General features: G+C 37.2%; 1 protein-coding gene across 6 annotated transcripts in view; it reads left to right on the top strand.

The window, feature by feature from the left end:
- The window catches only part of LOC126751978 (uncharacterized), a 180,444-nt gene that overhangs the window by 62,568 nt on the left and 94,487 nt on the right, over nucleotides 1–23,389 (top strand). The gene's annotated exons all lie outside the window — the stretch shown is intronic.

Here is a 23,389-nt window from a genome sequence, read left to right as displayed (position 1 = left end):
TCTGTAGACAATATTTGGTTTCTTCTTTTCGCTACGTGGCGCCAATTGGATATTTATGGAGGTCTTCCTCTTCCTCTGCTTCCCCCGGCGGGTACAGCGTCGAATACTTTCAGAGCTGGGGTGTTTCCGTCCATTCGGAAAAGCGTATGTCTTTTAATTCGCTGAACTAGTCGATGGTTACTCATCGTTCCAAATGCTTATTCGCCGTGGCCAACGCGCAAAGGACCATTCTTCTGCATCTTAGAATGACTCATCAGTTGAAAATATTAGCACTGAAAATATATCGAGAGGGGACTATGCATTTAGAATGAGAAAATATTAGCACTGAAAATATATCGAAGCTTAATTTACTTCGATTTTCTTTATTTAGTAATAATGATAATAAGCTTGTACTTTAATGATGGAATATATTGATGAATCGAAAGCTCAAAGACTTACAACAAGCAATCAAAACTAGACCTTATGATGTATGGGCTTCCATTAGCACCATTAATCATCCGCCTAGCACCACCAGAGGCGTGGCAATCATCAAGAGTTTACCACGATCGTTCACCCAATCGCTAGGAAATTGCAACTTGCATATGTGGTTGTATTTCTTCTTCTTCTAAGTTTTTATATTCAAATTTTTAAAACAAGATACCTTCACCTTTCAATGCTCATTTGAAAAAGTTATAGTACTTTAGCCCCAAATAGTTTCGGTAAAGAATGAAAGTTGACAGATCGCAGATTATTGACATTCGTGGCTGCTTCTTCCTCTTCTAAGTTCCGTTATTCAAAGCATTAAAACAAAAGAGCTTTACCTTTCAATGCTCATTTGAAAAAGTTGTAATAATTTCGCCCCAAATAGTTTCGATGAAGTATGACTGCTGCCAGATCGCAGATGAATGAAATTCATATCTGCAGTTAAGACAAACTCATATAAAGCACAATGATGGATAGCGGCCTATCCTTACATAGTGTCTGTAACAAAAGTGACAGTTGATAGACTACAAAGGGTGTCAGCATGAAAATAAGACAGGAATATGACATTATGACAACTGACAGTAAAAATGACAGGTGAGTGATGTCAGAAGAGGTTTCAAGCAGATATAATCCATAGATGTTGAAAAAATATCTTGAAAAAAATTATTCAATAAAAATATGACAAGTGACAACTAATATGTTATGAGAAAATAAGTATTTCTTTTTGAATAATTTAGTATAATAAATATAATATTGAATAGAAATTCAACGAATTAAAATAACAGGTGGGCCATATAAAATTTTAAATTTAAAAAGTCAATAAAGAAAAAACGGCTTGATATTTTTCAAAGGTATAACATTTATTTAAAAGGTGGTTTTATGAAATTTATTTGTGAAAAACAATTTCGGACAAATGACCACCACGGCTGAGTTTACAGGAGCTTATCCGATCCACCCAATTTTGGAGTACTTTCTCGATGGTTTCAGGCCTTATGGCAGCTACAGCAGCTTGAATCTCGTACTTTAGATCTTGAATTGTTTCTGGATGGTTGGCGTAACATTTATCTTTAACAGCTCCTCACAGAAAATAGTCCAACGGAGTTAACTCGCAGCTTCTGGGAGGCCAATTCACATCACCTCTTTTGCTGATTATGCGATTTTCGAAGACAGGGCGTAAAAGATTGCGCCCCAAATGTGACAATTCTGCTTGTTAACGTAACCATCGAGGTGGAAATGAGCCTCGTCCGAAAAGATGATTTTTCCGTAAAAATGACCATCCTCGGTCAAAGTTTCAAATTTTCAATATTTCCCAGTTTTCTTCTAGTGAATAGCGACCCATTTCGTAAATTTTAGACTTTTTACTGAATATCTGTCACTTTCCGAATGGTATTTGACGTTTCCTATGTCGATATATAGATAATTCAAATTTAAAACGTTAGATGGCCCACCCTGTACAAGCATGGTAATATAAAGAAAAACGGAAAGTAGATGTCATCATATAAAGGAAAGAGAATATTGGACATATTAGTTTGAAGAGATTTATTAAAAGAGTAATTTTTCATAGTAGAGAGAGCATCTTAAGCCGGAATGCGCAACTTTAGTCCGCTAACCTTAACCTATTCCCAACTGGTGTCCCCCACGGAACCCTCTACCTAATTCGAGGTATTACTACATGGAAAAGAGTTTTTTTGAGTATATATTATATTTCGGCTTATAACTGAAATAAAAGCCGATTTAATCAGTCTATTTTATATGGAATATGAAAACTTGCTCAAATTTGATCCGGATTGCCATAAAACTACACTTTTATGTATTTTTAGATAGAACAAACTTGTTTTTTTTTCAGTTTCGACTCATTCTTGAAGTCTCGTCACCAATAATAATTAGGTTGCTGGACAGTTTCGACATCGCATGCATAAGTCTTATTTATCTTATGGTTATATGTTTTCTCCATTTTTATTGATGTGAGTTGTTGGCTATTGTTGATCCTTATCTAATATAGAACCAGTCCAAGCCATTAATAAGATCCATCCATCCATCCATCAGCGATGTTGAGATACTCTGCGATCTCTCTGATCTCAACAGGACTTTAATTTTTTCGATATTATCGTCATAAACACTGACGGATGCATGATCTTTAGACAAATTTTCGATGACTTCACGACTTCCACTGAATGTTTTATGTCACTAAAATTTCTAAGTTTTCAATAAAATAAACCACCCACACCACAACCGCAAAATTTTCGGTGATTTCATAATGATGATTCTATTGGAAACTAAATTATTAACAAATTTGTTGTTAAATTTTTTCTATGGTGAAAAACGCAGAATCAATTTTCGAGACAAACAGCTCACATAAATATAAATAAACACAAAGACTGTAACCGTCTAGCGAAAGTTTTTTTTCGATTAGGTGTGTGGGCATAGTTTATTTGGACCAGTCCGGGTCAAATTTGATCACAATAGAATTGAAAAGGAAATCACTAGTTTCTGACCCACAAATTCTACTTAAACAATATGAGACGAACATTTCAGAATTTTTATATAAGACTACATATATATGGACCAGTCCGGGTCAAATTTGACCACGATAGAACTGAAAGGTAAATCAATAATTTCAGTATGAAACGAAAATTTCAGAATTCTCAAGTACTCCATGAGACACAAGTGATTTCTGTAGTGTTAAATTTACTCAACATATACAAATATTGATGTTATATGCAAAAATAGGCACTGACCTTCTTAAGCCACTTACAGCTCTATTAATAATCATATTTATCACATCAATGTACACAGTTTGACAGCTGACGTCCAACAGCTGATTGATGGATGATGACAGGCGAGAATTGAGCGTTGTTAGACCAAATCACTACCTTCCTTCCAGCATTCCGCCTAAATTATACACCTTAGCGCATTTTACGCACACGCGTTCGAACTTTTTTGCACAAAAACAATTTGCGAAGCTATTTTCGCACGTGTGTGTCCTCTGGCGGCCGTAAGTGAGCGAGCTTTTAACTACACAGCCATATTATTGTCACGCAATAAAACGCACAAGCGGAGCTATAAAGTGCGGCAGTGACTATATGAGCAAATACATACCTGTGAGTTGGAAATAGTGCGTTGCGCTGGGTAAGTACCGCTACGCTTGGAAGCCATAAATCCAATTACGCATGGATACCCGAAAATAAAAATCAAATAAAAGCGAAGCGCACAATAAAAAGGCTCGTGATTCTGGTAGCCAAAAAAGAGCTGCTGCTTTACGAGTACAATGGTATTTCATAATTTGATAACCCACAGCACACATGGTGCCCGGCGTTGACTACCTTTTTCATCTACTCCATTCCACAGCAAAAACGATTGGCACAAGCACACAAAGGAATGAAATCGCCAGCGATAATAGCTGCTAAAGCGTGACAAAAGCGAGTGAATTATAAATAAAGTGTGAGCACTGTGTGCCCCAAATGCAGCGCAAATAGCAACAAAATGAGTACTTTATGGCCGGTAAAGGTGCTGTGCGGTCGGCAACGGAACCGGAAGTACATGTGGTTTTAGAGTGCAACAATAACATTGACGGTATTAGTTTACTACAGTTAAGGATAGCAGAACAGGCGAGCTGCCGACACAGGTGTCTTCAAGCTAGTGGTAGTGGCAAGCTAATAGTTTGCTGCCATCAGGTGTATGCTTGCGGTGAGCAGAAGTGTAGAGGGGGGCAATTTGCGGCGATATTTATGAGAATTTGCGGTGACGGCCTACAGGATATGGTGAGGACAAGGCACACGTGTGTGTTATTGCTGTAGATATTTATGTATAGATATGTATATATGTATGTATATTATGGTAATTTGACACATAAATGGTTTCAAGTAATTTAATTGCGAAATAGAAGAAAATAAGTTATGTTTAAGGTAGTTTTGACGAGCAAGAATGGTTAGTATACCCATTGTCTCTTCATGAACATATGTCCAAATTTGCCAAATTTTTGAAAATCTAGAATTGTGGGCGAAATATGATATCAAATGGTGATTTGATAGTGTTTAGTGATGTGATATCACATCAAAAGTACCAGAAAGAAGAGTTTAGAAAAATTTTAACTAAATTTCTTTGCCAAAATGTACTACTGAACAAAAAGCATTAAATTCAGGCCATAATTAGAAACTTATTCTAAAATATGTATATTGAGTAGTCGAAAAAGTCTTTTCGTATTTCTTATCAAATTTTCCAGATCGGAAGCGAGCGATCCATTGTTGTGCTACACGTGTATGACACAATGTGATAGGTAGCACTATAGAGATATACGACTGCAACGACATCTATTTACTAAACACGAAGAAACTTTTTCGAATACCAATATATTAATAAAAAAATCCATCCATAAACATCTCATTAAGCTTGAAGAGCGGTAATATTATGTTCAATAATTGTCCACTAAAAAATTTGTACCAGACGATTTTAATTTATACTAAAATAGGTAAAACAATAATTCATTTGTTTCACTGGCTACCCTTTTTAGCCACACAAACCTCATTTGCTTAAATCCGGCTTTAATTTTGCTCTCCTTGTTTACTCGCCTGTTCGCGTACGCTTGTGTGGGTGTGTATGTAAACAAACATCAAGGTGTTATATAATGATTAATTACTGTCTCATGTGTGAACCACATACAAGCGTATACAAACAGCCTTAAACATATACATATATGTATAGTAGATAATTATAACAAGCTTTAGCGCTTCCATTTTGAGCCCAAAAACAAAGCCGTTTTCATAAGCTCAAATGCGTTTGATAAGTACTATCTTAGGGGTTTTGCGAAATTCTAATTAGTCTCACCCAAAAGCCTGCTATATAACGAGACATACGGAATTTTGAATTGAACTTTAAAATGCTGTAAAAATAACTTGAAAATTAACTTCAAAGTCAAATATAAAAAAATGAAAAGTAATAAACTTAAAATTAAATTCAATACTTGGTCCATAGCCCTCTATTTTTATGACGCTTTCAATACGTTTTGACGTGCTTTCATTTCATCCATGTTTCCACCAGCCCCTTCATACTTTTCTAGCCGTCTTTTCATTATCACTCACAAATCATCTCAATTGGATTTAGATCAGGGGATTGTGCCGGCCACTCCATTATGCTGCTGTCGTAACTACTTTGGCGGTGTGTTTTGGATTCCCGTTCTGTTGGAAGCTCACTTCGTATTCAGGGTAGGCGCTCAAATCTACGAATCTGGCAAATTGGTCTGCAAAATGTTCAGGTAGTCTGCCTTCTTCATTACACCAATTAGGAGACCCCATATGCCACCATGTAAATTATCCCTATACCATTAGTTTGCCTCCTCCGTGTTTTACGGTTTGCTTTTCATGATGCCTTTGGATACTTTCTTTAGGACAGCGCCAGTAATAGCATATCCCATCAGACTGAAAATGGTTAATCTTCACTTCGTCTGCCTATTTCCAGTCATTTCCAGTCCTCTATGCCAACTGTTTTCGCCGACAGCTAGACGAGCTTTAATAGCATTTCTGCTGCTTTAGGCATTTCTCGTTCCATCAAACGTGCATCAGAGTTTGTCAATAGTTAGGCCGTCGCCAATTTGTCGCGTACGTACAATATTTCGCCTTTTTTGGACATTAACTATGAGATACGATGGACCACAACACGTGGGGGATGGGATAGATACCGAGAGTTGAAGAGGGAAGCGAGACGCATTTGTAGACAGAAAAAGAAAGAGGCCGAAATGCGTGCGTACGAAGAGCTTGATAAGCTGGCCGACAGGGGTAATGCTCGAAAATTCTACGAAAAAATGTGGCGGCTTACAGAAGGTTTCAAGACCGGAGCATACTCTTGTAGAACCCCCAAAGGTGATCTAGTCACCGATGCCCAGAGCATACTTAAATTATGGAGGGAACACTTCTCCAACCTGCTGAATGGCAGTGAATGCACAACACCAGGAGAAGGCGAACCCGATTCCCCAATCGATGACGATGGAGCAGACGTTCCATTACCCGACCATGAAAAAGTTCGAATAGCAATTGCCCGCCTGAAAAACAACAAAGCGGCAGGGGCCGACGGATTGCCGGCCGAGCTATTCAAACACGGCGGCGAAGAACTGATAAGGAGCATGCATCAGCTTCTTTGTAAAATATGGTCGGACGAAAGCATGCCCAACGATTGGAATTTAAGTGTGCTATGCCTAATCCATAAAAAAGCAGACCCCACAATCTGCGCCAACTACCGTGGGATTAGCCTCCTCAACATCGCATATAAGGTTCTATCGAGCGTATTGTGTGAAAGATTAAAGCCCACCGTCAACAAACTGATTGGACCTTATCAGTGTGGCTTTAGACCTGGAAAATCAACAACCGACCAGATATTCACCATGCGCCAAATCTTGGAAAAGACCCGTGAAAGAAGAATCGACACACACCACCTCTTGGTATCCCCGCAAAACTAATACGGCTGTGTAAACTGACGTTGAGTAACACGAAAAGCTCCGTCAGAATCGGGAAGGACCTCTCCGAGCCGTTCGATACCAAACGAGGTTTCAGACAAGGTGATTCCTTATCGTGCGATTTCTTCAACCTCCTTCTGGAGAAAATAGTTCGAGTTGCAGAACTAAATAGAGAAGGTACCATCTTTTATAAGAGTGTACAGCTGCTGGCGTATGCCGATGATATTGATATCATCGGCCTCAACACCCGCGCCGTTAGTTCTGCTTTCTCCAGACTGGACAAAGAAGCAAAAGAAATGGGTCTGGCAGTGAACGAGGGCAAGACGAAATATCTCCTGTCATCAAACAAACAGTCGTCGCACTCGCGACTTGGCACTCACGTCACTGTTGACAGTCATAACTTTGAAGTTGTAGATAATTTCGTCTATCTTGGAACCAGCGTAAACACCACCAACAATGTCAGCCTAGAAATCCAACGCAGGATAACTCTTGCCAACAGGTGCTACTTCGGACTGAGTAGGCAATTGAGAAGCAAAGTCCTCTCTCGACAAACAAAAACCAAACTCTATAAGTCACTCATAATTCCCGTCCTGCTATATGGTGCAGAGGCTTGGACGATGTCAACAACTGATGAGTCGACGTTGCGAGTTTTTGAGAGAAAAGTTCTGCGAAAGATTTATGGTCCTTTGCGCGTTGGCCACGGCGAATATTGCATTCGATGGAACGATGAGCTGTACGAGATATACGATGACATTGACATAGTTCAGCGAATTAAAAGACAGCGGCTACGCTGGCTAGTTCATGTTGTCCGAATGGACGAAAACACTCCAGCTCTGAAAGTATTCGACGCTGTACCCGCCGGGGGAAGCAGAGGAAGAGGAAGACCTCCACTCCGTTGGAAGGACCAGGTGGAGAAGGACCTGGCTACGCTTGGAATATCCAATTGGCGCCACGTAGCGAAAAGAAGAAACGACTGGCGCGCTGTTGTTAACTCGGCTATAATCGCGTAAGCGGTGTCTACGCCAATTAAGAAGAAGAAGAACTATGAGTAAAAATACGTCAAGTGTTGGTATAGTGTTGGCTTATATGTAGTTTTTCGACCATTTTTCTCGACGAATTCCCATCTTCCGTCAACATTAGGATGCTGTTTTCTACTTCAACACGTATTTTTTTCATTCTGCCAATTAAATAGCAATGCTGTCACTTCAACTCTTTTTTACAAATAACATAAAAAGTAGGTTAGGGTAGGTTAGGTTAATCTGGTAGGCCAATAAACCACGCATAGCCCCGTTTTTGTCCTTTGCTGTACCAGAGGGAGCTTACTAGCTAAGACCCAGAGGAGTCGTCATCGTTTAGGATGCCTGCGCTTGACGCGAATTTTACAAATTTTATTCCGTGGTCTCACTGCCGATACCGCCTCCAGTGTATCGTACTGTGGGGACCGCAAATGCTTACAGCGTAGTCTTGCCAATGTGAGGCAAGTGCACAAGAGATGTTCAACTGTTTCTCTGGTGCCCTGCTCTAGGCATTTCCTGCAGTCTGCAGTCTTCTTGATAGATCGAAAAGTATATTTATATGTATATAAATGATCAGTGTGGCGATTGATCGTTTTACCTATGTCCGTCTGTTTGTTCGTCCACCTACGTGAATATAAGCGAACTAGTCCCTCAGTTTGGGAGAAATTGATATGAAACTTTGCACTCGTACTTTTCGCAAAAAAAAGAAGCTTCTCATTTGTCGGAAAGCATAAAGCTGCCATAAAAACTGACGGATCACAGTTTTAAAGAAACATATCATAGATAAAACTCACATATACTATACTATGTACAAAAGTAGTCAATGTAAAAGGCTTGCTTCTGTTCACTTCACTTTGAAGAACCCACTCTAACAAATGGCGCATAAAGCTTACCCCACACACCGTGTGGCAAGTCGACTGACATGAATTACGGAGGTCTCCAAAGGTAGTCTAATTATTGTTGAAGCGAAAAGAGACAGATAAAACAAGACACACCAAGCACAAAAAGTAAGATAATGCAACAGAAAAAGGTAGCCGCAGTAAAGCAATGCTACCACAGAATGAAAAAAAAAAAAAGATTTTTATGCCTACCTTTTTGCACCAAAACATAAAATGTAGGTAAAAAATGGAAGATAGTAAAAAAGAAACGTCTAAGCTGAAATTAGAACATGAGAAAAGAAAGTGGCAAAGACAAACTCTGAAAACTGAGTTCAAGTAGCGTAGTGAAGCAAGCGGCAGACTAACCTTCTAATGCAGTGCAACTGAATGCCTTTTTGTTGGTATGCAAATGCGAACAGATGTGTTGGAGAGCGTTAGAAAAAGTGAAGGCGAAAATTATATGGCCTGAACTTTTATCTCATTTTCAGCTTTTTTAGCGCAGATTGAAGCGAGTGCTTTTTAAGAGTTTCTTACACGAGTTCTAAAGAATGTTATTTCTGGGTTTTACACTCATATACACACTTCCCTGCATGTGAATGCATACAGCACACACAACCATAAAAACATGTTTCGTTTTAAAATTGTATTTCCGTGAGTTTGCATTTTCATTTGTCAAAAACGAGAGAACTCACACACACACACACACTTATGTATATAGGTAAACACACTGTAATTAAATTTCCTGCTGAAAATATTAGCAGCGGGCGCTGACACTCTGGGCCTGTAATTTTATGCTATAAGCCAGCAGGAAGCTTCTGCAAGTGGGCGGCATTAAACACCATTTCACACTTTGCCTGCTATCTAATTTATTTTATTGCCTACATACAGACACACATGCGTATAGGCGCTGAGGAGTCATGCGGCGCAAATTTCTCAAAATTAATTTGTACATGAGGAGATTCCATTAGCATTTGGTTTACTGCCGCTCTAATATCTTAAATAAACAGTAGAAGTGTTTTGTGCTTTTCCATTTTTGGTGCACAGTGGGGGACTGTGCTCTGCTTAGAATATTTTGTAGCGAGTGTTCAACTGATGTTGAAAAGCGACAGTTAAAAAATGATTTGAGTGGAGAAAGCTATATTTTTGTTTGGGTGGTATTCTAGTCAAGAAATAAATAATAAAATGATTTTTCTTTATATTTTTCAAACTTCAAGAATATGTTTGCAAGATAATTCGGATATCGAAACCGTAGATATTTTAGTATCCCAACTGGCTCGGCAAAAGAACTAAGACTTTACCGAAATTTTAAACTCGTTTTTCTCGAAATTGTCTTCAAAACGAAACTCGCGATTTCTTGGGTTCTACTTGACAAATTTAACAACTTTTACAATGTTTTCTTTATAGACTTGTCTATCTGCCACTAGCCCTATCCCCAAAATGTCAATTTTTACTATTTCCTTTTGTTAAATGAAGCTTAAAATCTCACCTTTCCAACACTTTATGGTATGACACAATGTGATTCGTAGCACTGGAGATATACGACTGCAACAACATCTATTGACAAAATACGAAAAGACTTTTTCGACTAGCCAATATTTAAAAAAACTCGAAACCATCAAAAACTTGATTAAAAAAAAATTTTTTCAGGCGGTCGCCATTACGTGAATTATTTTTATCGAATTTTCCGCAGAACCAGATTAAAAATTTGTTTTGTTTCGGTTCAAATTTCGAAGGGGGTTGAAATTGTGGATATAGTATCTGGTAATAATTTCAAAGAATACTTTTGTATATGTATATAGTAGGATGTAAAAAAATTAAATAATAAGTAGTCTTACTTAAAAAATACAGCGTCAGACGATTTGTGTGGGTTCAAACATGGTATATCCTAAGAACTTTAAGGGTTTCAACTGAGAACCGTTTCGGTTCAGTCTTTATCGACATTTCAACGAATTATTCTCGAATAACTTCGACTTTGCAGTGGCTTATTCCACTTTAAATGTAAACCTGCAATAAGTCGAAAGAATTTTTTCTCATAAAATGTTGAGACCGATTAACTAATATCACATTTCCGTAAAAGTAAATGAATAATATTCATACCCTGAACAGGATTAGTTTATAAAACCCAGAAGGATACGTTGGGGTCTCTATAAGATAAATATACTATATATCATTATATTACGTGTCAGGTTGTTTGTCCGCGATGGACTCCTAAACTATTGGGCCGATTTTAACAAAATTTAGCACACTGTTCCAGTTTAAGGCAACTTAAAAGATAGGATAGTCAAAAAATCAATTCATAAATAAGAAATACAGTGAAAGCTATATTAAATGAACGCTCTATAAAGCGGACAACTCTATTAACTGGACAGAAAGGCTAGCTCGTCGGTGTTCGTTTTTAGGTGATTTTACTGTATATATTTCTAAACATACGCATGTATTCACAGTCCCCCAAAAAAATAGAATACAGTTGAACTCCCATAACTCAAACTTCTATAACTCGAAGTTCCCCACAACTCGAACTCTTGAATTAGCAATAGAAGTCAAATCGCTTACAAATTTCCTGCCATAACTCGAAGTTTTTTTGTGGATTATGGTGATTCGAGTTAGGAAAGTTCAACTGTAATTATAATTTTCAGTAAAATACCAAATCTTAGGTGCCATTTTCTTAATGTCTGGTTAGCAGTCATTTCTCAGTTAGGTTCTGGTAAACTTAACCAAGATTCTGTTTTTAGGTAAAGAACCTTGTTTAACTAGAACCGACAGATGATAACTTGTATTCCATATTGTGATATGTATTGCTAAAGAATTATGTTCGGGACAATGCAAGCTATTATTGAATTTTATTGTTTATAATTATTGAAAAGCAGCATTCAGTAGATGAAGAAAAATGTATACCCTCTCAAAACGATACCTTTATGCCACAAATCACTCTAGAGTAAGTATTCTGCGAAGATATAGATTTGCAAAACCAAAAAATCTGCACACAATCAATGTTTTCTACAAAGAACTTCCACAATAAATCCAAGTACTCAATAACTCTCAAAGTTCGAGCAATACAATTATAATCAGCTGCAACTTATTGCAAAAAAATTGCATAATTAAACTTGTAATTACGAGTAAGTAGAAGCACAGTGCACAAGAAAAGCAAAAAAAAGAAAACAAAATCGAAGAAAAAACAACTGAAATAATAGACAGTGGAAATGTGGAAAATAAAGCACAATAAATCTACAAGAAAATGCATAAATAAATGTGATTTTAATTGCAGTAATGGCGGTGAAAGCAAGCTTGGTGAAAAAAGAATTATAAATTCTCTGCTCAAGAAACGCGGCAATATTCTTTTAATCACCAGCCAACGTCGGCGCATATTTTTCTATGTAAATATTCAAGCAACACGAAAGCTGCAGAAGACATACGCTATACAACATAGTTCACTTATAACTCGAGCCATTAAGCTGCCCAGCTGTTCGAATGTGCTGTGTACGCTGCAAATAGCGCCCAGCAAACATCCGAGTCTGCTTGACGCCGTCGTTGTGGGAAATTGCGTACGAGTTGGCTGTGGCGACACTGATTGCCACGCAGTCTACAGTGCTACTTGTGCTGCCTAACGGTTGCCGTCACTTTTCCTATTTTCTATTTGACTGCTATACTGGCGTAGTGCCATCCACAGACGCACACAATGCTGCGTCTATGATGCCTGATTGAACGGAACAAATTTACGTGTCTTGCATAAATTTTCATGAAATATTTATATATCCTTTCAAGCACTTTCTCCGAGATTTTGTGCCTATGCTTGACATGTATTTAATATATACGTATATATATTTACATATGTAAGGATATTTGCTCCTTATAAGGCTTTCATACATTCTTACGTACTTCAATTTGACAGCCATTGAAAAGCGCTTTGGCTTTTATTGCCTACGCATGAGATTTGCTTGCAATCATAATTTGTATTTTCGCTAAAATCAGTATGTGTGGAAGAGTAGGTAATCTGGAATACGAAATCGTCATAAAAAAATTTTGAATTTTAAATGAAGAACCTAAAATAAATAGGAGTTGGTATAAATACATATTTAATTTTGAATATGGGATCTGTATTTCTAAGTTTATGTACATTATGGTGGCCCTTATTTGTTGGAATAATTTTATGAATTTAAAACTTCTTGAGTTTTTTGTGTTCATTGCAAGGTTAAATAGATACTGCTATAATCTACTACCTTTGTGGAGCTCTCATACAAAACAGGTGATCCATTTCGAGTTTCCCCACTTTTTTAAAGCAAAAGCACGGAAACCTCAAATTTAATGAGAAATGTTTATTATCATTCTTTGGCATTTCTTTTTTGAAAATTATCTCTTTCAAATGTAGACCGCGGCTACGTCTCAGATGGTCCATCCGGTGAATCCAATTTTCGATGACTCGTAAAATTATCTGCTCACCGAAATGTGCTCTCAATAAATCCATTGATTGATGTGATGTGTGAGAAGTGGCGCTGTCTTGTTGAAACCAAAAGTCGTGAAACGCGTGATCTGCTTTAATTTCAGGCATCAAACTGTCGGTTATCATGGCGCGATAACGGTCGCCATCGACGGTTACGTTCTCACCGATATCATTTTTGAAGAAATATGAACCGATGATTCCACCGGCCCTGAATGAAAGGGCAGCTCTTGATTCTCTTCAGGTTGCTCTTCGTCCCAAATACGGCAATTCTGCTCTTTATATATTCATTGAGCCAGAAATGATCCTCATTGCTGAGCATATTTTGACTCGAAAACTGCGAATCTTTTTGGTCAAGCAGCTTCAGTTCTTGCACAAGCTGTATTCTGGTTAAGATCTCGACGTAAAATTCGCCAAGACGTTCCAAAGCTGAGTCTGAGTTGCTGCAAACTATACTGAACTAAAATTACACGACAGTTTGACTCATCTCACGCGTGCTCTGTCAAAATCAGACTACTGAAAAAAGTATCTCTATTTGAATCACCCATTTAATTTTACAATATGTGAAGGTTATCCCTGTGACTTGATCCATGTCTTACAGTCTTCAACCAACTACCATATCTATTTAACTTTTACTTACAATGTTATCTCTCTTATTTTTTAATAACCACCCTAATGTATATGCAATAAATATCTGAAGGAATGGCATCCTTTTGCAAAACATTGAATTTTCATATGCAAATATGCCGATGGAAATACCCAGTTGTGTAAATAATTTATATTTTTATTTACTGAATTTTTGTAATTCTTATTTTTGAAATATTTTTAAGATAATTAATTTTTTTAAATTAATTTTTTCTTTGTTAAACACCCCAAAATGTGTTAAGCTATCTACCACTGACTGCTATGCTTATAAAAGAACCTTAATTGTGGCTAAGCACCTTCTATAATAGAAATAGTATGTGTCCAAATTGTCAGGCTCCTTGGTATTCAGCGTTTGATTCAGCATCCTCTAAAGCTGAATAAGTGAAAAATACCTCACAATCACTTTCCAACTTATGCACTACCTACCTAATAGCATTTTATAGTATTTCTCAACCGTCCATTTTTCATTTTGAGATTCAGATTTTTGTCTTTTTTCAGGATATTGCCTTATAACCAGAAAAAGGTGCAAAATTTTCTTCTTTTTCAACTAAATATATTGAATTGTATAATGTATCGTCTCTGAAATGCGAAACAACGTTTCATCAAATATTTTGAAATTGAGTTTTTTATTGCTTACGGTTCACTACATCAAATTTTCAGTTTCATCTATCATATATAACCAATATATAACGATTTTATAACCAATATATAACCATTTTATAACCGAAACTCAAATTTTCTTGCAATATGTGTGGCTTCTATTATATCGTTTTTTCTTCGCCTTTCAAAAAAAAAAATTATTAATTATAACTTATAAACTGAAGCTAGATACTTCCAGGGAAGGCGTCATCACTATCGTCCAGGTTTGCTTATGAATGCTATTCCGAACCAATGTAAGTTGGTCTTACAGTCTTCTATGTATTATTAATATCAATCTTTCATACATCAAGTTCAGTTCATCAATGGTCTGATTGCCTTTTTGATAGAACCTATGTTTATTAATATATGTATCCTCCTCCAATTCTATATATAATCACAAAAATCGATACATTAAAATAAAGTCTACTAAAAGAATTTGGCAAATATTTCCCTAATCGCATACAATTAAATTCAGCAAAGCTCGCAAAAACTCCCACACCGAATCCACAAATATTTTCTTAAAGTCAACAAACTCATTTATAATATGGTCAGCCAAACACATCACAATACATAAATACACTTGTTCTGTGTGCAATTTCCGATTGACCTCAGCATAGCCCAGTTCCATTCTAAGCGTCTAAATAAAAAGCATAATTGTAATATTTTCCGTTGCTCTGTAATCAAATCTGCTGCTCAGAGGCGGCCAGCGCGTGATTTGCAGTAATTAGCGGCACGCATGCGCAACACGATTTTACTGTGCTCGTAGCGCACAAAGTACGACGAGCAGCAACAAAATCGGATTTTGCGGTCAGAAAGCTAGCCGCATAGCGCTTACACTCAGCTACTAACTAGCCCGCAGCGCTACATTTAGAATTTCTGTGTTAAAGCAAAATGTTGGCGACGTCTGACCGCCGCTAAGCGCTGTGCAGCGCTTACAAATGCCAAATGTCTAAAATATAGTCAATGTTATGCTAATATTTCATGCCATAAATGGTACTGTCGGCAAAATTATGGTAGTAGCACGATTTCGATTGCATAATGGCAAGTCCCGCGGTAACTATTGAATTACAAATTACCCGATGTCGTCATTTTTCGGGTTGGGTTTGAACTTTTTTTCAATGCATGACTTATTTGGCGAACGTTACTTAAGCTTTCGTTTCATTTTGTTTAGCTAAAGCATTGCGTAGTAAAATATTGAAAATTATTATTTTTTTCATAAAGCGGATGAGAGAATGAAATAAGATAGTGTTAACATAAATAATATTTTTTTCTGAATATAGGTACATATGTATGTGTGCATATACATATAGCATGCTTTGTTAGAAATCTTTTATGGGATTATAATATTAAAATAAGAGTTTTGTTTCAGTAATCCCATAATACAACTTTTGGAAGCAGTCAAAAGCATGCAGCATGGGAGTGTGTAAAGGAAACATTTTCTAGTTCAGATGGAAGAAACTACCTCACTCTTCCTGAAATTTTAAAATTTTTTGGAGAATTTGTAGAAAAATGTTGAAAATTTTCAATGAAACTCATTCTTCTCTATACAACTTTGAAACTTTTATTTAACTTGTGTCTTTAGGTTGAGTTAACTTAAGAAGATGATCTTGGCAAGAATCTCACTTGAACAGCTTAGGAAGCCGGTCCGTTGTGGTACCAAGAACTCCTCCAAAAATTGATCTTAAAGACTATAACAAACCGACAAAGCGCTTTGAGCGTATCACAAATTAGTTAAGATGTTTAATGCGAGTTTCCAATATGTCTTTTGATTCGCCGAGGATAGGACTGGCGATATGTTTCAACCACAGTCTTGCAAAGTCTGGATAATGGAGGAGAAAATGAGTGGATGTTTTGACCTCACTTTTCTCTATACAACTTTGAGTACTTACGTCCGATCAGATTTTTAATCTAACTGCCTAAATGCCTATTGAACAATTTTCATAGAACAAGATGAACAATACTAAGAGCAAGTAGTTCAGTACAGCTCCTGCATTGTGCTCTACGTCAAAACGATCTTACAGTCGCACACAAGCGGGTTATTGCTAAGCGCACGCGAGATATATTCACAAACTGGACGAAGGAGTACAGATTTGACCTCAATTTTGCATTCAATGGCGTTAAGATTCCGATTGTCAATAACCCTATAACTTGAAGTGTACCTCTCGACAGTCTGTGCTCCTTCGCTCCTCATACGAAAGCGATTATCGCCAAGCCGCAACAAAACCCTCAAGTCGCTAGCCGGCAGCACATGGGGAAATTGCAAAGAAACGTTGTTGGCAACATACCAGGCAATCCGCCGGCCGGTCCTCAATTACGCAGCCCCCATATGGTCGCCTGGATGCAGTGGTACGCAGATGAGGAAACTCCAAACGTGTCAGAGCACTGCACTCCGCACCACGAAAGGATGCCTCTTGAACACCTGCATAGGAAGGCCCGTATATTTTCAATTAAGTAGCATAATGAACTCTTCTCCAAGCAGTTCCTGCTGGGGTGCCTTTGCAGAAAACATCCCTGCAGTGACCTACTTAGAGCGGAACCGCCTCCAAGGAGCATCAAGAGATCATTTCTCCACTACGTCGACAACATAAAACAATATGCCGACCAGACTTCGGATGCAACGAACTTCAGACATGTACCGACCGCCATTCACAGTGGAGTCATTAACATCATCACCGACTCCCTCTCAGTAAATGGCGTACTTGGAGTCAAACCACCACCCATTGCAGACGAAGAGCTCGAGTTGCCGCGAGAAACGAGAATGACCCTTGCATACTTCGTTCTGTATACTGTAGCAGGTTAAACTCCTACTTATCCAGAATAGACCATGACATATCAAACATATCGGTTCCCGCATGATACTAGCCATCTCTTTTCATGCTCTGCTAACCCTATTTATATGACACCCCTTTTCCTTTGGTCCGACTCTCCGTCGAACAGCACGTTTCATAGGCCTACCGTTGGATGACGTCGATGACAACTTATCTAATCCCTACCATCCTAATGGGGATTAGGCACCCGTTGCAACAACAATAACAATCGCATGCGAAGTCTATTAGTTCAACGCCAGAATGCAGGATGCCAATGGGGATCTATCAAATCTATTCTCATGTGAGCGTGGCAAGGTTGCCCTCTCTGGGTAGCTTTTCGTCTTTGCAATTAACAGCGATTGCGCTTTGTAGCTTGATGCTATTTCTAGTGAGGACTGACACTGTGTTGGTTTTCCAACTGTGTTGGTTTTCCAATTAAATTATTTGTACAAAATAAATAGTGATGCTTTTCCAGGTTCCCTACTTAAAAAAAAAAAAAAACTTCAAATTGAATGGGAAATATTTATTATCAGACGAAAGATTCTTCTTTACCATTTACTTTTTGAATATTATCTCTTTCAAACGTTGGCCGCGCTTACGTCTCAGATGGTCCATTCCTTGAGTACAATTTTTGAAGACTCATTCGAGCATTTCGACTGGTAACTGTCGAATGACACGCGTGATGTTTTGCTTCAAGGCCTGAATCGAAGCGGGATTATCCGCATAGACTTTACTTTTTACACATCCCCACGGGAAAAACTCTAACGGTGTGATATCAGACGATCAGATTTGTCGCATAAACTATAAATATACATATCCCCCCAGGAAAAAGTCTAACGGTGTGATATCACACGATCTTGGTGGCCAATCTAGCGGCCCAAAATGTGAAATTATCCATTCGCCGAAGTGTTCTATCAATAAATCCATTTATTGATGCGACATCATGCTTGAAGAAATAGGGACCGGCATTATAGCCATACTGGAAACATCTCAATTTGTGTTTCTACATTCCATTTATAATTCATACTCAGTGTTCATTGTAATTTTTCTAAGGCAAAAATATGCTCAGTCCACTATTTCTCTTCTGAAGCTATTGTACATCCATGCTTTTTACACTTTCGAAAATGTATCACTAATTTTACCGAGTTTCAATAATCTGCATATGTACATCTGTATGTAAATAAAATATTTTTAAGAGATTTTTATATTTTGGATCAGTATTACTGTACCATGACACGTGACACGTGACACCTGACCTTGTCATTGTGAGAATTACAAACTGAAAAGTCTGCATATTAACATTTAAAAACTTTTCATGGTCAAAGCAGTAATCACAAAAGTTAAATTGAGTGCGACATAAAGTTTGACAACCGACAGAATATCAATTCCAATAAAAGGAAATGCAAAAGTTGGAGAGCCACACGACCATGTAGTTTGTCAGGTCAGGAGTGCAAGGAGAGCGGGTAAGCACGTGCTTTCATTTGATTGTTTCGGTTAAGTTTCGGGTATTAAAAATAAATGTCGTAAGGAAAGGAAAGCGAAATAAATGAAAAATGAAAATAAAGCGGATATTAACACCAAACTGGCATGACATTTAAATCTTACTAAAATGAGGTGAATTGGAGATTGAAATTTTAGATTTTTTTCGAAGTGCGTCGAGGGATATTATGTTATATATAATACTATATATAGCAGAGTTTGGCGATATTTTATAATACATAATTAATCTGATTTTTTTTTTCAAAAATACTTTTCTTCTCCAGCTTCCTCAGATGCACATCTAGCTGTGCTGTGCCATCTCTTATTAAAAGCCATTTTAACTGTTCTCAAATCCGGAGCATGTAAAAATAATTGCGAAGTTAAAAATAGAAAAGCATTTCATTGCCAGCCATTCGTGTGCAAATGCATGTAACCGTGAGACATTTTACCGTTATTTTTACTTTTTACAACTGTAATTACAAGCAGCTGTAATTATGTGTCATAAAGCACCGGTGTACGCGCACACAGAGACAAAACTATTTACACATTAGGGTGGATACAAAGATACCAATATAAGTAATATAGGTTCTTAGACACCTCTATGTTCTTAATGAGGTAGGTTTTTAGACTAGAAAACCTACCTTATTAAGAACAATAGGTTCTTAGACACCTCTTAGAAAATATCTCCAAATATGAGCCTTTAGTTTTAACCGGAAGGTCCCTTACATTGTTCTACTTTTACTTATTATATCATAGAAAAATTCAAATCGCCAACTAGAAAATGAAATAATAGCTTTAAGAGTACCAAGCGAAAAACAAACATTCGATTTTTTTTTACCCACCCTAATATACATATAAAAAAACATAAAAATATTTAAAGTAAAGTGATTTTTGCATACTCCGCAGCGTGTGTGACCAAGCCGAGACAGTAATGTCGACAATAATATGTCACCCCAGCGACTGAGCGCCCAACAAACTGCCATGATTCCCGGCTGGCTGCTCATATAACGATACCTGCACACATATTGAAACAAGTGTGGCTTATGTGGGTATGTCTCTTTGTTCATATATGAGCATGTGTATTTGCTTACCTGACTGTCATTCATTATGTGGCAGGTGCACCAAGGCATGACCGCTGCAACAAAACCCGTAAATAAATTTTAAAGGCAGTAGCGTGTCTAAAAAAATGAAACAACAAGAAAATTAAAAACGGAAAAAAGTATAAAATAACAACAAAAACAAAAGAAGGGAAATAACATAACTTTTTTTGAGGAGGGTGAAATGAAATTCGAGCACTTTAGTGCCATAATAAAAGCATATGGCGTGTTAATTATAACGCAGCAGTCAGGCACGACACAACAACAACATCGTCAGTAATTTTCTAGCCAGAAATGTTTGTTATTTCTGTTTGACAATGGAAATTCCATGAAAAGTTTGCTGCTGAAAAATCATTTATCTTGAGAGTGTTCGCAATTTGGTTGTTGTTGTATATGTAAGGTGTGCCTGTGAGTCAACAGAAGTTTACGATTTGAAATTTGGAAAAATGTTTTGCAATTAATTTAGTAAAGACTAGCTATAATGTTATAACAAGTTTCGATTTTGTTTGTACGTATAATGGAACTGAATTTATTTCCCTCCAAATTTTTTTCTCGCGAGGAATGAAAACCTTGCCTACATTTTTGCGCATTGACATTATAGTTTTTATTTAAATATAAAAAAGTACTTATTTGGCGCCAAATCGAGATACCAAGTGTAGCTGGATCCTTATCCAATTGATCTCTCCAACGGAGTGCAGGTCTGCGTATCTTTCTGTTACTGTCAGCGGATACTGAATTCAATACCTTCAAAGCTGGAATGTTCTCATCCATCCAACAACATGACATAGCCAGAGCAGCCGCTGTATCTTGATTCGCTGAACTATGTCAATGTCGTCGTATATCTCATACAGCTCATCGTTCCAACGAATGCGATATTCGCTGTTGCCAATGCACTCAGGACCTTAAGACTTCCGCAAAACCTTTCTCTCGAGCACTCTTAAGACCAATTCATCAGATGATGTCATTGCCCATGTCTCCGCTGCATATTGCAGAACTGGTAGAGTTTGGTTTTTGCTCGCCCAGAGAGGAGTTGACTTCTCAACTGTCCACTTAATTCGAAGTAGCACCTGCTGGCAAGAAATATTCTGCCTTGGATTTCGATGCTGACATTTTTGTTGGTGTTAATACCGGCTCCAAGATAGACGAAATTATCTACGACTTCGAAGTTATGACTGCCCACATTGACGTGTGAGTCAAGCCGCGAATGCGAAGACTGTTTGTTTGATGGCCGGAGATATACTAGCATGTATTGTCTTGCCCTCGTTCACAACCAGATCCCTACGCTTCACTTCCTTATCTAATCCAATCATATCAATATCATCGGCGTACACCAGCAGCTATGGAAGAGTGTACTTTATCTATTTAGCTCTGCAGCTCCCCAGTAATATATTGAAGTAATATATTGAAGAAGTCTCACGATAGGGAGTCTGCTTGTCTGAAACCTGGCTTAGTATCAAACAGCTCTGAGTGATCCATCCCGATCCTGACCGAGCTTTTGTGGTTGCTCAACGTCTGCTTACACAGCCGTATTAGTTTCGAAGGGGATTCTTCATTTATTTTCGAAAAATATTTCGTTTATCCATATGAAATATTGCACGCAACCTTTTTTTTCGCAATAAGCTGCTAATTTACTGGATTCGCAGCTATGGCAACTATAACATACAGCTGCCATACAAATTGAACAATCAGAATCCAGTAATTGCTTGGAAATTTTTTTCATTTGACGAGATATCTGCATGATATTTAGCATGGAAATAGTTCTGATCGAATGATTACAGCAAATTGGCCGATCAAAATCGTGTTCATGAAGAAAACTTGGACTTGTGAAGGGCTTTAAAGCTTTGGTTAAACCAAAGTTAATGATTTTTCTTAAATTATATTTATAAAATTCGGTTATTTTAACGAAAAAGTATATTTTATTCTACAGTTTTCACCCGAGAGTAATGAAACCAATGCCTACATGTTGGCCCGTTAACACCACGGCGTGCTAGACGTTTTCTAAGATAATTTTATAATTAATTTGATTAAACTTCTTTTTATTTTTCTGAAAAAATTCAGACCAGAATTTCTTCCTCAGAGCACATTTTTCACTAAAAACCTTGTCTACATTTTGGAGCATTAAAGTTTTATTAAATGAAACTTCCCTAATAAATGCTAGTGCTCGAAATTGGTTATGCAATGCTGTACTTTGCCGTTAGATTTCTTTTTTTTAATATTTATTTATTAACGAACTGATTTCAACTATTTGAATACCCTTTAGAAACCCGTGAAATAGATAAAAAAATTTCGTTTCGAAAATTTAAATTTTAAACATGTTTTTGAAAAGTAAAATTTTCCAATTATTTTTAATTTTTTTTAGTTTTGATATTACTCAATTTAGGCTTATTTTTAGTACCCATATCCATATTAATATATACAAATTTTACCATATCAAAATTTATATTTCTCATTTACTTCTTAGAAATTTAGTTTTTCAAATATTTTTCTGTACAAAATTTTTTATTGCAATTAACTCCACGTCAGCTATATTTCATTTTGACTCAACAAATATACATACATATATAAATATATATACATATCATATATACATATATAATACATATACCATCATATATCAATAAATGTGAAATTTTCACCAAAAAATTGTTTCCATAGAATTCCAGTCAAGGTCAACCTCTGAAATATTCAAATAGCCATCACCATCACGCCCAATTGCGTGAACATTTAACTTTAAATTATGGTAAAGCATATAAAAAACACTAATATTTATAGTAAACACAAGCGACAGCGAAGTCAGTAAAAAATCTAGTAAAACACACCACAGCATTCAAATCGGCTTAGTAAAAATTCTGCATCGAAAAGAGAATGTTAAAAGCCAATAAAAGTTAACTCTAAAACTACTACAAAACAAACGACGCGAACCGTTACGCACTTACGCTCATAATCTGCACGCTCTGCTGCGCTCAAATAAAAGTAGCGAGCGTGATATGTAGAAGAGCAGGCGAGCCTGTGGGTATGGATTTTTATTACGAAACGGTCAGCCAACGGCTATAAACCGGATGTGGCGCACAAAGCCAACGTTTTTTTTTTTGTGGGTTGGTAGAAGCAGAGAGACGCCACAGGCGCACGGAACACCAGGCAATCGTAAATGTTTGCGAAACGGTGACAGAGTGTCTGGAAATTTGCGTAGATTATGCATGCGCGCACACATACACATACATATGTATGTATGTATGTGGTATATGCGCAAAACGTAAAATTTTTAGTTGTCAATGCGCATTGAAAATATAATTTTTTTCGAGGAAATGAAAGCCATTTTCGGTTGTAGCGCTTACATAAGCACTTTCGTTATTGGTGGGGTGTCCATGAAGAGCTTGGATAGTATTGGGGCTTTCAAAACACACACCATATTTTAAAGACTTTAAAGTTTTTTTTTCATTTATAAGCCGCATATTTTTCACACCTGATAGCGCAATAGCTTTCATT

Source organism: Bactrocera neohumeralis, chromosome 3 (assembly GCF_024586455.1).
Source record: "Bactrocera neohumeralis isolate Rockhampton chromosome 3, APGP_CSIRO_Bneo_wtdbg2-racon-allhic-juicebox.fasta_v2, whole genome shotgun sequence".
Lineage (NCBI taxonomy): Eukaryota > Metazoa > Arthropoda > Insecta > Diptera > Tephritidae > Bactrocera > Bactrocera neohumeralis.
The sequence above is the reverse complement of the archived record's forward strand: the minus strand, read 5'-3'. Positions and strand labels throughout refer to the sequence as shown.